Source organism: Nicotiana tabacum, chromosome 22 (genome assembly GCF_000715075.1).
Source record: "Nicotiana tabacum cultivar K326 chromosome 22, ASM71507v2, whole genome shotgun sequence".
In the NCBI taxonomy this organism is placed as follows: domain Eukaryota; kingdom Viridiplantae; phylum Streptophyta; class Magnoliopsida; order Solanales; family Solanaceae; genus Nicotiana; species Nicotiana tabacum.
The window spans coordinates 209,046,969-209,062,470 of record NC_134101.1 but is presented as its reverse complement, the minus strand read 5'-3'; positions in this window follow the sequence as shown (position 1 = coordinate 209,062,470).

The window sequence follows — 15,502 nt, the reverse complement described above, 5'->3', positions numbered from 1 at the left end:
TAAAATAGCACGGTCTAGCCAGTTTTCGACTGATCATTCAAAAATAGCCAGCGTTTGTCAAGTTATTGAAAATAGCCACTATTTTGCTGTAACAGAGATCGGTTCAGCATAATATACTGGAGTTCTGTGCACTTGTGTATAAACTTCCAGCATATTATGCTGGACCGGTATACTTTGTTGGCTTCAGTATAATATACTGGAGACTGGAGCACCGGTGTTCCAAACTCCAGTATATTATGCTGGACCGGTATATTATACTGGAACTCCAGTATATTATGCTGGAGTATTTTTTCGGATTTTGAACAGTGTTTTTGTTCATATTTATCTCTACATGAAAAGTGACTAAAATTTTGATTACTTTTGAAACTGTGGTTATTTTTTAATGACCACTTGTACAACAACAACAACAACAACAACCCAGTGTAATCCCACAAGTGGGGTCTGGGGAGGGTAATATGTACGCAGACCTTACCTCTACCCCGAGGGGCAGAGAGGCTGTTTTCTGGAGACCCTCGGCTCAAAGAGGCAACAAGAGACACTATATTAGTACTATCAATAGACTCATAATAAAACAACATAAAGTACCATAAAATCCATAACATAACATAAATACCATAAAAAACAAAGTAACAACAATATAAGAGATATAGGAAATACGAGAAAGATGTAAGGTATTAATACACAGGAGATAAAGCCCATCATCAGTAGTTGATCAATAGCATCCTAAGACTACTTCCTAACTGGCTAGTCTCACTCTAGTGCGCTGTAACAAAGATATCACAATTTCCCTAACCTACCACCTTAATGCTCGATCTCCACAATTCCCTGTTTAGGGCCATGTCCTCAGTAACCCTAAGTCGCGCCATATCCTGCCTGATCACCTCTCCCCAATACTTCTTAGGTCCCCCCTACCTCTCCTCGTGCCCACCACCGCCAGTCGTTCACACCTTCTCACCGGTGCATCAGTGTTCCTCCTCTGAATGTGCCCGAACCATCTGAGTCTTGCTTCCCGCATCTTGTCCTCCATGGTGGCCACACCCACATTCTCTCGAATATCTTCATTTCTAATCTTATCCTTCATTGTATGCCCGCACATCCACCTCAACATCCTCATCTCTGCAACTTTCATCCTCTGGATGTGTGAGATCTTCACCGGCCAACACTCGGTCTCATACAACATAGCAGGCCTAATCACTGCCCTATAAAATTTGGCTATTTTTGAATTTCTCCCGAGGTTTAAAATAGCACGGTCTAGCCAGTTTTCGGACTGGTCATTCAAAAATAGCCAGCGTTTGCCAAATCATTAAAAAATAGCCACTATTTTGCTGTAACAGAGACCGGTCCAGCATAATATACTGGAGTTCGGTGCACCTGTGTATGAACTTCCAGCCTGGACCGGTATACTTTGCTGGCTCCAGTATAATATACTGAAGACTGGAGCACTGGTGCTCCAAACTCCAGTATATTATGCTGGACCGGTATATTATACTGACTGGAGTTCCAGTATAATATACTAGAACTCCAGTATATTATGCTGGAGTATTTTTTCGAATTTTAAACAATGTTTTCGTTCAGATTTATCTTTATATGAAAAATGACTAAATTTTGATTACTTTTGAAATTGTAGCTATTTTTGAACGACCACTTGTAAATCTGGCTATTTTTAAATTTCTCCCAGAGGGGAGGAGGAGGGTATTACAAGAGGGGAATGAATCTTTTCCAACAAAGTGAAAATTTAGGTTGCCTGACTAACGGAAATATTATGCTTCCTATTCTGTTGTACTTGTATTTCACTGTGTGAAAAGAAATTTTTTTTCTAAAAGTATATGATTCGACCAGATTTCTTTTGAGATCTAAATGCAGTTTGCATACTGTACTAGCCTGAATTAATTTTTGACATCATCATCTCCACTTAAGCTTGCATAGGGTGCAGGAGCAAGTTTTCAGTTTATGAGGAGGTAAACCTAGTAAGAAGGTTTTTCATTAGTGATAGTATTTGTAGAAATATGAGAATAGGAAGTTTTAGCAGAAAGGTTAGCTCGTGTTATGTCTGTCAGCATGTGCTTGGGAAATCTTTTTCTTTCTTCATGGAACTACACCAAATAATCCTTAGTGATCTCCATGAAAGTTTGAGAAGGTGAGTTGCTAATATATAAATGTTTTGGAAAAAGAATACTAAGTGATTTTTTTCCATTTACTCAAACTTTGGTGAGCAAAATTATATGATTCTGATATTAGTAAGATGTAAATAATTGAGGTGCATCTAAACTGACTCAAACACCTCTATTTTAGAAAGAAAAAAAATGTTTGATAGTGAACATGTGATGGTGGTTTAAGAACAAAAATCTCATGTGATTATTTTGAATTGATTGTCCGGTAAGGTAAATGATGATAGGCTATAATTGTATATTTTAGTCGCTTATTACACTCTAAGTTACTGTATTTTAATTGAGTTTGAGCTTTAATCGTTAGTGTTTTGCACTAAATATGTGTTTTATGCCTTGTAGGAGTGATTCCGATCTATGTAGGCGTTATGGAATGAATTCAAGTAATTTGGAGCTTTGAGGTCTGAGTAAAAGCCCAAGACATTAAGCCGGGATCGTGTTCGGAGGTCGTGTACCAAGTCCGGATGTTAAAAGAGGACGAAATAAGTTCACTCTGAGAAAATTACACTGCCGCGCCGCATGGGACACCGCAAGGCGCGACGCAGCAGTGTAAAATGTTGCTTGATGCGAAATGTTGAGGCTGCTGATAAACTCCATTAGCACGCCGCATGACGCGGCGCAGGGTGCGGCGAGATTGTACAAAATTTATAGAGCCAGAGTCCTATTTCGCGCGGGAGAAGGTGTTTTCGTCTGGGCCCGACCCTACTTGGTATAAATACATATAAAAACGTTATTTTTTGAGGACTTTTGACAGATCTTAGACCTAGGGAGACTATTTTGGAGATAATTGACGTGGAGGAACACACATCACGCTTTGGAGGAGGGCTCCTAACTAGTTTTTCTTCTCTTTTCTTCTTTTAGTTTCATAGTCTATTAGTTCTAGAATTTTGGGTGCTACATGAACGTTGTAGTTTGAAGCTTGAATTGTTCTTATTATTTTATTATATTGGTTTATTTATTCAATCTTGCGCTTAATTATTTAATTGCTTGATCACCAATTGAATACTATCTACGAATCTAGGATTGAACTCGGGAGAGGGAATTCTAGATTGCATATAAGATTGAGTAGAGCAAGATCTTAACTCTGAGGTAGGGGGGGGCGGATTTGCGGTTAGGATAGGAATATACCTAATCGCCTTGCTTGGTTACTATACAGGAATTATTAATGCGTTCTTGTTAATTCTAATTCCATAGGAATATAGGCATTAGATTAGCTTGAATAGGCGAGTTGTACTTCGGGAGAAGGCTACGAGCAATATTAACCCTGTCAACCAATAAACCAGATAAATTAATTAGATGATTTAAGTGAAAACTCAACGGGATTGTTAGCTAACCCATAGCTTTAGAATATTCACTCACATTGAATTCGTCTCTATAATTCGTCAACTTGTTTTTTTTAATCTCTTAATTTGTTACCCTAGATTAATTTTAGTAAAATATTCATACTTTAGGATTCACTTGAATAGATTAATTGTTTGGTAATTTAGTTGATAATTAATCACAAGTCCCTGTGGGTACGATATCTGGACTTACAATCATATATTACTTGTCGACCACGTATACTTGCGTGTGCGTTTGGGAGCAACAAGTTTTTGGCGTCGTTGCCCGGGACTTAGAAATTAACTAGTCTACTATTAGATTTTTACTGTTTGTTTATTCAAGTCTTTAAATTTTTATTGTAGTTTAATATTTGCTCTCTTTGTTGACATGTCATCTTGGAATGATAATTGGTCGAATATTGGTTATTCTTATTATGGTGATCCTTGTCCATATTGTGGAGGGCCACACTTAGGGCAAAATTGTGCATCTCAGTCCTATGTGTGGAATTTTTGTAATATGTGTGGTGGTCGAGGTGGCCATTGGGATGGTTGTCCTAATTCTTGTTATCCTTCTCAGGGTTCTTATTATAATGTTTCTAATAATGTTTATGAGTTTGATAGGAGCATGGAAGTGGAGGCTATGGAAAGCGTGACTCGTATTATGGACATGATGAGGCAAGTAGTCGAGCAACATGACATGATGATGAGGCAAGTAGCCGAGCAACAAGATGAAAATCGAAAGGCTATACAAAGAATTAGTGCAGCAATCATGAGAATGAAGACCGAGGTAGAGGAAGCGGATGAAGAGAGCGAGTTCCCACCATAAAATAATTTTGAAGAAGCAGATATGATGATCGAATCTTGGCTAGAGGAACAAGCTCAACTGATAAAATCTCATGAGTTTCTCCGCGATGGTCTTTCAAATATGACAAAACAGCTGATAGAAGGAAGAACTGAGCTCAGGCAAGAGATAGACCAATTTGGCTCAGATATCCATGACATGCAGGCTCAATTAAATAAAAAGGTTGAGGCGTCTGATGCACTACAACAAATTGTTGTGGACACTGGTTAACTTATGGAGCAAAAAGAGGAATCCCAACTATTCGACCAAATTATTCATGATACCAAGGTTAACGAAGAGTGCAAAATTGAGGATGTCAAAAATAATGCAATTTTGGAGCTGGAGCGTATTGGACCTCATTCTAAACACTTTTCAACATTGTGTTTGGTTGGTTACACGGGAATTGATCCAGTCGAGCATATGGAGGAGTCAATGGATGAGGAACAAAGTGTTTATATTCTAAAATTTGTCACACCAAAAAGATAAAACGACATCCGTCACTTAAAAGCTAAGAAGTGCAAGATGCGATATTATTTACTTGGTTCCTTTATTTTCATACCACCGCCCCAGGAACATGACAGAAAAATTGATGCAAAATTAGGGGCACAATTCATATCCTCAAAGTGGAAGCAAAAGTGGTGAAAGTGATGGCGTCGTGCCGCGACGTTAAATCAAGCGCTTGTTGGGAGGCAACCCAATTCTATTTTTTTTTCTTTTTCTTTTATTTTTTTTTAATTTTATTGTGTTGATTTTTTTGTAGTATTATGTTTGTATTTTGTAGGAGTACGAGCATGGATTCAAAGCCAATAGGCATGTGCAAAAGTGAGCAGCTGGTTGAAACTAAGTGTGGGGTGCCCACACGAAGGACTATGCCTGAGGGGAGTCTGAGTATCTCGTGAGCCGCTATTGTTTCGGCCTTTGGCCTTTCAGGGAGTTTCTTGTCCACCCTTGTTATTGTTTTGATTTATTTGTGCATTGAGGACACTGCACTCTTTTAAGTGTGGGGTGGGAGAATTCTCTGGATGATTAGTAGGATGTAGAATTGTGTAGCATTTTAGTAGCTAGAAAAAAAAATTGAAAAGAATAAATAGAAAATTGGACTTCCCGATGATGGATCTCCTAGGCAGTTTTCTTGAGGGATTTAAGTCTAAAGAAAAAGAAAAAAAAAGAAAGATTTTCTTTGTAGGTAGTGTAGCAATTTCCCCTTGATTTTGCTTTGTGCCGCGGTTCTTTTTCAAGGGTTTTGTTTGAACTGGGTATAGTTAGTTTTTATTTTTTAGAAATAGGAAGTCTTGTGCTATGTTTTGAATTGAAGCAATCTCTTTTAACCTTGTCATGCCTTGAGAATAGTGAGTACTTTACTTGTGACGCTTAGGCTCAGTTTTTGACTCTTATATAAGTACCTTAAATTTTATAATCGTGACGTTGCTTAACTTCTTTGACTAGAGTGTCTTGATGAGTCAAATCCTGAGTGAGTTATGTGCCATGTGTGTATAAGGTTTTGTGTTATTCTGTGCATTACTTTTGATGTCTAGAACTTACCCCGTGTGTTTGCAAAGCGAAATAGTAGTTTTGTTCAGTCTTGGAAGTGATATAGGCATTCTTTTGTTGAGCCATATAAATATTTTACCCGTTTAATTGTTATGTATCATAGTTAACCCCTTTTAGCCTGTAATCCTGTTTCTTTGGCAACCACATTACAAGCCTTACCCATTTGTTTGAATTAACCATCTATTTGAACCTTTTCACCTCTCACGAGCATTTTAATTGTTATGAACTTTGTAAAAGTTAAAGTGTGGGGTTGTTGATTTGGCTTTTGAGTGGAACTAATGAAATAAGGAGAAATGTGCACTATTTTGAAAAAGTAAGAGCCACATGAATTGAAAAGAAAAAAAATAGTTGTATTGCTATGAAAAGAGTTCTTTGATAGTGGTGACTCTTGATGTAATTGTACTTAAAGAAGTGGGGAGTTAATGTATATTGATGTGAAAGTGGAGTTATGGTTTGACATAAGTGTGGGGTTTTCAATATTAAAGTGTATGTATTAAAGTGCTTAGGGAGGTATAGTCACTCTTATATCTAAATGTAACCAACCTGTCCCACAGCCTACATTACAACCAAATAAAGTCCAACTTTATCTTAGACTGAATGAACTCGATTAGTAGAGTAGTACACTACGGGAAAGCCTATAGTGTATCTTTTGTGGCATATGAATGTTAGTTCTGAGAGTGAGTGAATTCTTTCTATCTTGAGTTCCTAAGTGTTCTTAAATTTTATTGTGTGGAACTACTCTCTTTTGTTGTGTGAGGGCACTTGATTCATGAAGGAAAGGTAATGTCATTGACCTCGATGTTAGAGTAAGTTGTGAATAATGCGTGATACTTGTGAGTCAAATCTTGAGGTTAAGATGTTACACTTTTGTGCTTAGTCTATTTTAAATATTCTTGGTGTGATGAATTAGGAGAATTGCTTATAAAGGTTATGTCTATATAAAGTGTAGTTTGACTGCTCGAGGACGAGCAATGGTTTAAGTGTGTGGTATTGATGATCGGCTATAATTGTGTATTTTAGTCGCTTATTACACTCTAAGTTACTGTACTTTAATTGAGTTTGAGCTTTAATCGTTAGTGTTTTGCACTAAATATGTGTTTTATGCCTTGTAGGAGTGATTCCGATCTATGTAGGCGTTATGGAATGAATTCAAGTAATTTGGAGCTTTGAGGTCTGAGTAAAAGCCCAAGACATTAAGCCGGGATCGTGTTCGGAGGTCGTGTACCAAGTCCGGATGTTAAAAGAGGACGAAATAAGTACACTCTGAGAAAATTACACTGCCGCGCCGCATGGGACACCGCAAGGCGCGGCGCAGCAGTGTAAAATGTTGCTTGATGCGAAATGTTGAGGCTGCTGATAAACTCCATTAGCACGCCGCATGACGTGGTGCAGGGTGAGGCGAGATTGTACAAAATTTATAGAGCCAGAGTCCTATTTCGCGCGGGAGAAGGTGTTTTCGTTTGGGCCCAACCCTACTTGGTATAAATACATATAAAAACATTATTTTGAGGACTTTTGACAGATCTTAGACCTAGGGAGACTATTTTGGAGAGAATTAACATGGAGGAACACACACCACGCTTTAGAGGAGGGCTCCTAACTAGTTTTTCTTCTCTTAGTTTCACAGTCTATTAGTTCTAGAGTTTTGGGTGCTACATGAACGTTGTAGTTTGAAGTTTGAATTGTTCTTATTATTTTATCATATTGGTTTATTTATTCCATCTTACGCTTAATTATTTAATTGCTTGATCACCAATTGAATACTATCTACGAATCTAGGATTGAACTCGAGAGAGAGAATTCTAGATTGCATATAAGATTGAGTAGAGCAAGATCTTAACTCTGAGGGAGGGGGGGGGGATTTGTCGTTAGAATAGGAATATACCTAATCGCCTTGCTTGGTTACTATACGGAAATTATTAATGCATTCTTGTTAATTCTAATTCCATAGGAATATGGGTATTAAATTAGCTTGGATAGGCGAGTTGTACTTCGGGAGAAGGCTACGAGCAGTAAATATACTTTAACCAAAAGAAAAGAGACAAAAAAGGAGCTTGAGTATACACTATGGGGGAGTGCACAAATAGCCGTTCTAGGACCTTTATTTAAAGAATAGCCGAAATTTCTAAAGTTATAAAAGTTTAGCTACATCAAAATCTCAATTTCAAACAAACCTGACAGTCTGAAATTGAAATTATGTTTGTATAATTAAAACTTCAAACTTTAGGGTATGAAGTAGGGTCTAGCGAAGCCAACTGAATGTAGTTCAAATTCATCACCGAAATGCTTGGTGTCATGAAATATTTCAACCAAAAGAAAAATAGATAGATATAGATACATCTGTTTCCTTTATGTTACACTTTTCAAAGAAATTCAAAGGCAGAAAGTAACAAAGAAAAAGGTAGTGGAAATAGCATTTTAGAAACGTCACTTCACCTCTTCTTTTTTCTTTTTGACAAGCGGGTAAAACACAGAGTGGTAAGCAGCACTGGGCTGGGGGTTTTAAAATGCTACTAACTCAAAGACGTATGAGCATTTTTAGGTAATGTATGGGTCAAAATTAGGTCGAGTTTACTGAATACAAATGGACGAGCTGAGGCCGAGGTTGAAGTCAAGCACGGCCCAGTGGCGATGAGTCACCCAGAGAGAGAGACCAGTGCCAAGGTCGAGTAGAGAACAAATAGTAGCAACGGTTAGAATATTCTTAGGATTATGAATAGGAATTTTCCATTTGAATATTCCCCAATTGTACTATTTTAAGGGTTTTCTAGGAATATCCCTTATAAATAGGAAGAGAGAAGGATAAAAAAGGGGGCCTCTGAACTTTAATGAGAGAACAACTTGTAAAGGGTTGATTATCAAGAATATAAAAAAGCTTGTCTCGTCCCCTCTGTTTAATTCCATTACTAAACATTCCTCTTTTATTCACAAGATCTAAGAACACTTTGTTCACTTCCATAATCTGCTGTCACACGCTATAGTCAGAAGAAGGAATCATCCATCTCATTCAATATTTGAGTGACAAATTCCTTCTTATTACATTTATTGCCATTTGTCACATTTATTGTATGTTTTCATTCTCATATTTATTGATAGTCGTTGAGCATTAACTTGGCATTCATTGACTTGAACACGATCCCGTACCATCAAAATTATTGAACTTCAGATCTAGGATTTATTATATTTAACTAGGATTCAACCTTTATCTACTTATTAAATTGGTTTAACAGAAAGGTCCTAAAACTTTTTGGTCAAACAATTTGGTGCTGTCTGTGGGGAGGTCCTAGTTAAAAACTTTAGTTTCTCCTAGATCTAAAACAAACAACAACAAAAACTTTCTTTTTCTTGTTTGCACAAGCTAACAATAGAAGGAAAAGGAGAGGAAAGACTAAAAGCAGTGATATGTGTCACTACTAACCTCCTAGGCACCATTAACGAGGTGGAGAGGAAAACAAGGAGAATGTGACGCCGAGCGCCTACACCCAGACAAAGTGACTCACCTCCTCCTCATGGGAGTGTAACCACTTCACATAAGAAGGGAGCTTCCATATCCACGACGGAGGAAGCATCGCCCGCAGTGAAAAAGTTATTGGAGGCATGGCTGACAAGTACCCTAAACGGTATACTCGACAAACACGCTTAAGAGGCAAGTAGGAACATCGCATGAGTTGACACCCCAACAACCATCAACGAGCAACATGCTCCTCCCCCCAATAGGTAACACTCACAACGTTGTTGATGTAGATAACGACGCCCTCATAGCTATTCTGAGGAAAATGGAAGAAATGGAGAATGAGAATAAGATACCAGGTGCCCCGAAACTTCTGCCAAAACGGGACGTCGGTCGGTTCGTGGAACAGTCATACATCAAGGAGGCCGCCCCACATGCCATACCCAAAACCTTCAAAATGCCACCATTTTTGAAAATATACGACGGCACAACAGACCCTGAAAACCATATCATTCATTACGTCACGACGGTAAAAGGCAACGACCTCTCGAAAGAGCAGGTACCGTCGGTACTACTGAAGAAGTTCGGCGAAATCCTAATAGGGGAAGCCTTAACATGGTACTCATAATTACCAGCACGTTCCATAATGATGTTTAAGGAAATGATTGACAAGTTCGTCACCGCCCATGCCAGGGCCAAGAAAGCAGAAGCCATAGTGAATGACATATTCGCCATCAAACAGTTGCCTGGTGAAGGACTTAGTGATTTCCTTTCCCAGTTCAATAGAGTAAGAATGAGCCTGCCAAACGTGTCAGAGGGGATGGTAGAAGTAGCCTTTCAAAATGGGTAAACAGGAACGGGTCGAGGGAGGCCAGAAAATTATTAAGTAGACTCATTAAATACCCTCCCACCACCTGAGAAGAAATTCACAATGCTTACTGTGTCAAGGTGAGAGAATATGAAGATGACCTCAATGGTCCAACCTAATGGTTAACGACAGTCCAAATGGAATCAAGGAAAGATCGTCGGAATGACAACCGAAGATATCACGCAGGTCCACACCTCAATAGGGAAGACACCAACTATACATTAGAGCGGTCATCCCAATACCTCCCCTCCAAGCCCAAGGGGCATCAAGGCCACAAATGGGGACTCACCAAAACGAAAGAGGTATGCCTCCACTTTTATCTGCTAATAGTTTTTGTGTTTCTCCTTCAGAAATAGTCTACGCCCTAGAGAAGCTCGGTCCCAAGGTGAAATGGCCACAAAAGATGAAGTTGGACCCAAATTCTAGAAAGTCGAATGCCCTCTGCGAGTTCCATCAGGAATGGGGCCACAAGACCGAGGATTGCATAGCCCTACGACAAGAAGTAGCGAATGTGCTCCACCAAGGACATTTAAAGGAGCTGGTGAGCGACCGAGGGAGAGCCAATTTCTCCTGTGGACGAGAACAATATCAAGTCCCCCAAAGCCACCCTCCCGTGCCCACACCATCCAAATGATCATCGGCTGAGGCGACGAAGCAACAATCAACCATGCAAAGTTCACCACCACACACAAATCGAAGCGGTTGATCACCCATGAATGGTGTGATGACCTCGAAGACATTATCATCTTCGATAAGTCAGATACTCACAGTTTGACCTTTCCTCATTTCGATGCTCTTGTCATTACTTTACGAATTTCAGATACCGATGTTAAAAGAATCATGGTAGACAATGAAATCGGCGCGTGTATTATCCACCCCAGAGTTCTCACACAAATGAGACTCGAGGATAAGATAGTAACACTATCACGACCCAAACTGGAGGGCCATGACTAGCACCCGACCATACTTGCCAAGCACCAACGTACATTTTATCTAACGTTTTTTAATTATCTTTTAGGGTTGACGAGATCAATATAAATGATAGACCTGGATCATGGACAACCATCAATAAAATATGACGGCATGAAAATACATAGCAGGGGATGACCAGACAATCAAAAAACTACATATAAGGTATGAGCTACCATGCTACCATGAAAGACTATACAACAAAAACCAGCCGACAAGGCATACCAAACTATACATGAGTCAACACTTGTATATGAGCCTCTAAATGAACATAAGTGCTGCAACATAGCTGGAACAAGGCCATGACATACCCATAATGTCTATAACAGAAATGCATACCAAGACCACGGCAAGTCCGGAGAAGGGATCTCACCAATCACTGCTGAACTGGACAACCTACTGTGGTGGGGGAGCTGCACCTGCCTGTCTATTAGGGCCTGTAGCATGACATGCAGTGTCCACAAACAAAAGGACGTCAGTACGAATAAAGTACTGAGTATGTAAGGCAAGGAACCATAAATACGAACAGTAATGTAAGCAGGGATAGAGAATATACAACCTGGAACATCTGAGTACCTTTGAGGGATACTGACATGAAATGCATGATACATATGTATGTATACATAAACTTTTAAAACATACGCCTATGTGGGCATCATCATCATCATATCGTACCCAACCATAATAGGCTCGGTAAAAACGTACCCGACCGACATAAGGCTTGGTAGAATTGTACCCGGCCACGTGGAGCTCGGTAAAACCCAACTGATCAGTGGTTGCACAATATGTGCCGTACCCGGCCGACTATAATGCGTCTCGGTAGAGTAAAATAGATACATATATATAATGCATGTTCGACTCATGGAATCACATTCTAAACCTTTCGGAGTGACGTAAGGCCGGTATCCTCTGTACACGTTATTAGGACCAACTCTTCATTACGAACCTTATAAGAATCAGGAAGTACCAACAACATTGATAACATAAGAATAAGAGAAGCAACATTAACATCAATCGTTCCATAAGAGGGAAACCAATGTAAGTACTGCTAGCTTCTAAGAGTAGAGTATCTTTGGAAGCTCGTTCATTACATTATGTACAATCGGAGTCGTGCAAAAGAAGAAAAGGGATGGCCTCACATACCTTGTATATACTGCCCCAATCACAAGCTATGCAATTGTCACAACTCCTTAGTCTACAATAAGAGAAATGATACTATCGTTATCATTTAAGCGTCATAACTATTATGTATCGACCACAACCTATTTTACGTTGAAACGGACAACACCTCCCCTATATATATGACTTCACACCATTCCAAACAATCACCAACCAGCCCAAAGAACATCAATAATAAACATATTGAGCCTCCCAAAATAGTCCATGCACAACCTAATTACATCATACATACGACGACTACCGTAGTCGTGTCAAACGACCCGAAAATGTTATGAATCACTATCAGCCCAAAACCCTACATATATATGGTGTTACTCCACACCCTTACACCTCCAAAACTCCACAAAATAGTAGTAAAACATGCAGCCCAAGAGCAACACAAAACAGTCCACAAAACAGTCCGCTACAAGTGAATAACTCGAACTCACGGCTTCCGATCACCGTCCCGTGAGTTCTTACATGTATAGAACGAATTACCATGAATTCACAGCAGAGAAAAATGTATTAAAGATGGCAGTAACTTACCTTAATTGTTGGATAACTCAGCCCTTCCCTTGGTTCTTCAAACTCTAGGGTTTACCTTCAAATAGAACTTGAAAGAGAGGGAAAATCGATTAGGGTTTGTGTGGGATTTTTGGGGAGGAGTTGTAGGGGTTAACTTTGGTTTTGAGGGTCTGAAATATGGTTGAAATAACTGAGTTCATAACCCCTTAAAAGTCCTCTCTTGGCCGACTTAGGTCTTTTAATTTTATCCTATTATTTTGGCAAGTAGGTGATGCACCTACTTGTCATCTACCAATCTGCGCAGGCTTGCGAAAATATGAATATCTCTATACTCCGAGATCGTATTGACAAATGGTTTAATGCGTTGGAAACTAAACTCGTAGATATTTAATTTGGTGTATAGATCACCCCGTAATTCCTTGTAAATTAGGATAAAAGCTTAGAAACATTTAACCTAATGTTTAAGTAAAATTATGAACCTAAGTTGCGACAATGTTTGTCGACTTTTGTTTCATAACTCGTTTGATTTCATGACTTATGATACAAATATTATATGATTCAAACACCTTAATACATGACCTTGAGTGTATTTAGAACCTCTAGGTTTACCTGAAAATACGAGTTACCACATCCTTGATTCGTTTAACTTCTAATACTTGTTAATCACCCTTATACACCCTTGTATCACTTAAGACCAATAGGATTAGCTTCTTATCATCTTAAAGGTAATTCCTTCTTGAATTTATGTTAACTAATATATGGCATGAACTAATGCGTGTAGATATGGGTTGTAACAACCACAATGCATAACACTAACAGGTTTTAACAATGCAGTTGAACGAACCTCCAGAGAGATAACATTACCCATTCTGGCCGGGGACGTCACCCTAGAAACACATTCCATGTCATAAACCAAGACACAACCTACAACGCCATTATAGGACGACCCTCGATACACGCTATGAGGGCTATCCCGTCCAGTTTATATTAGGTCATCAAGTTCCCTACCCCATGGGGAAAATTTAGCATCCGTGGTGAACAACACACAGTTGAAGAATGCTACTATTTTTCCCAAGACCACACGTACACTCAACAATTAAGAGGGGAGGACTCGGGAGCATAGAAATTATCGAAGTCAGGGCCCGAGTCCGATGAACAAACAGATGTCGTCAAAGACCCCGACACTGTGGAAGCCACAGGGTCAACAGTGGAAGACCTCGATCCCATCCAACTGGACAAAAATGACCATAACAAGAAAGCCTACATCTGCCACAAACTCACAGAACCAGGTAAATGCCATAAATTTTTAACGGACGACACCGATCTGTTTGCTTTCTCCCATGCAGACATGCCAGGTATCCCGAAAGACATTGCAACACACAAGCTGAATATCGATCCACTCTACCCGCCGGTACAACAAATCAGAAGAAAGTTCAATGCTGATGGAGATAATAAATTTGCATCGAGAAAATAAAATCAGGACCGAAAAATATTGCAATAATCGTAGTATTTTATTTCAAATATTTGAGTGTTACAATATTTATGAATCTTCTGATTCTTCTTTCCAATAGTAAATAAATTCAAGGGCCTTTGAGCTTGATCTTGATTTGTTCTTCATTCTTGAGCTTGAACTTGATTGTTCTTCATTCTTGAGTGATAACTATGGATTCTAGCCTATTTTATGCTCTTTTTTGCTTAGATTTTGGATTAAAAATGTTTACAAGTATTCCCGAAAGCTAACTTATTGTGCTTGTTTACAGTGTTTGGTCAAAACGAGACAAGGAAGTCATAACCAGCTCAAAAAGGAGTGAAACCTGCACAAGTTCAAAAGCTGGGTCACAAGAGAGCTGACAGCAAAGAAACAACCGCGGACGCAAAGGGTCCACCGCTGAGGCAGTTTTGACTTCGCTCTCAGTGGTGGCAAGGTTCAGAGAACTATAATTTTTGGCTTAACAAGTACCGCTGCCTGGGGTGAAATTGCGCAGCACCCGTAGCCTTAGCGCGGCCGCGGTGACGTTACCGCCCTCAGTAGAAGCCAGATTCAGAGAACCAATAATGGAGATAAAAGCTGAAGACCGCGGTCCGCGTTAGCCTTAGCGCTGCAGCGGTCCATTTTTCGCTGTCAGCGAAACCTCTGTAGGGGCATTTTTGTCCAAAAAATTTAGCTGTGTATAAATAGTTCTTTTGCATATTTTTAGGTCATCTGTTGTTTAGCTGAGCATGTGAACCGCCTCTTTTTACCTTTTTGAGTAATTTTAGAACATCTTTAGCAATTAAACTTAGATTTTAATCTTGTAATTAATTTTTATGGCTTATATTTTATCTCAATCTTCAATTTCTTCTTTGATTATGAGTAGCTAAACCCATTAGCTAGGGTTGTGGCTTAACCCTATTGTGGATATTTAATGGGTCTTCAATTTTAGGGCATAAATGTTTATGGGTGAATGATATTTGGCTTGATTTATGCTTTAAATATTGAATTGGTGGTTGCAAACACTGATTTGTGCCTTTTTGACTTAGGCTCTTCTTGAGAAAGAAAGACTAAGTCTAGGAAATTCAAGCCAACAAGGAATTAGGGTGCATTCAAGATATTGATAGCCCCAATTAAAGGGTTAAACCTAGAGATAGTAATACCCGACTTGAGCCATATTTGCT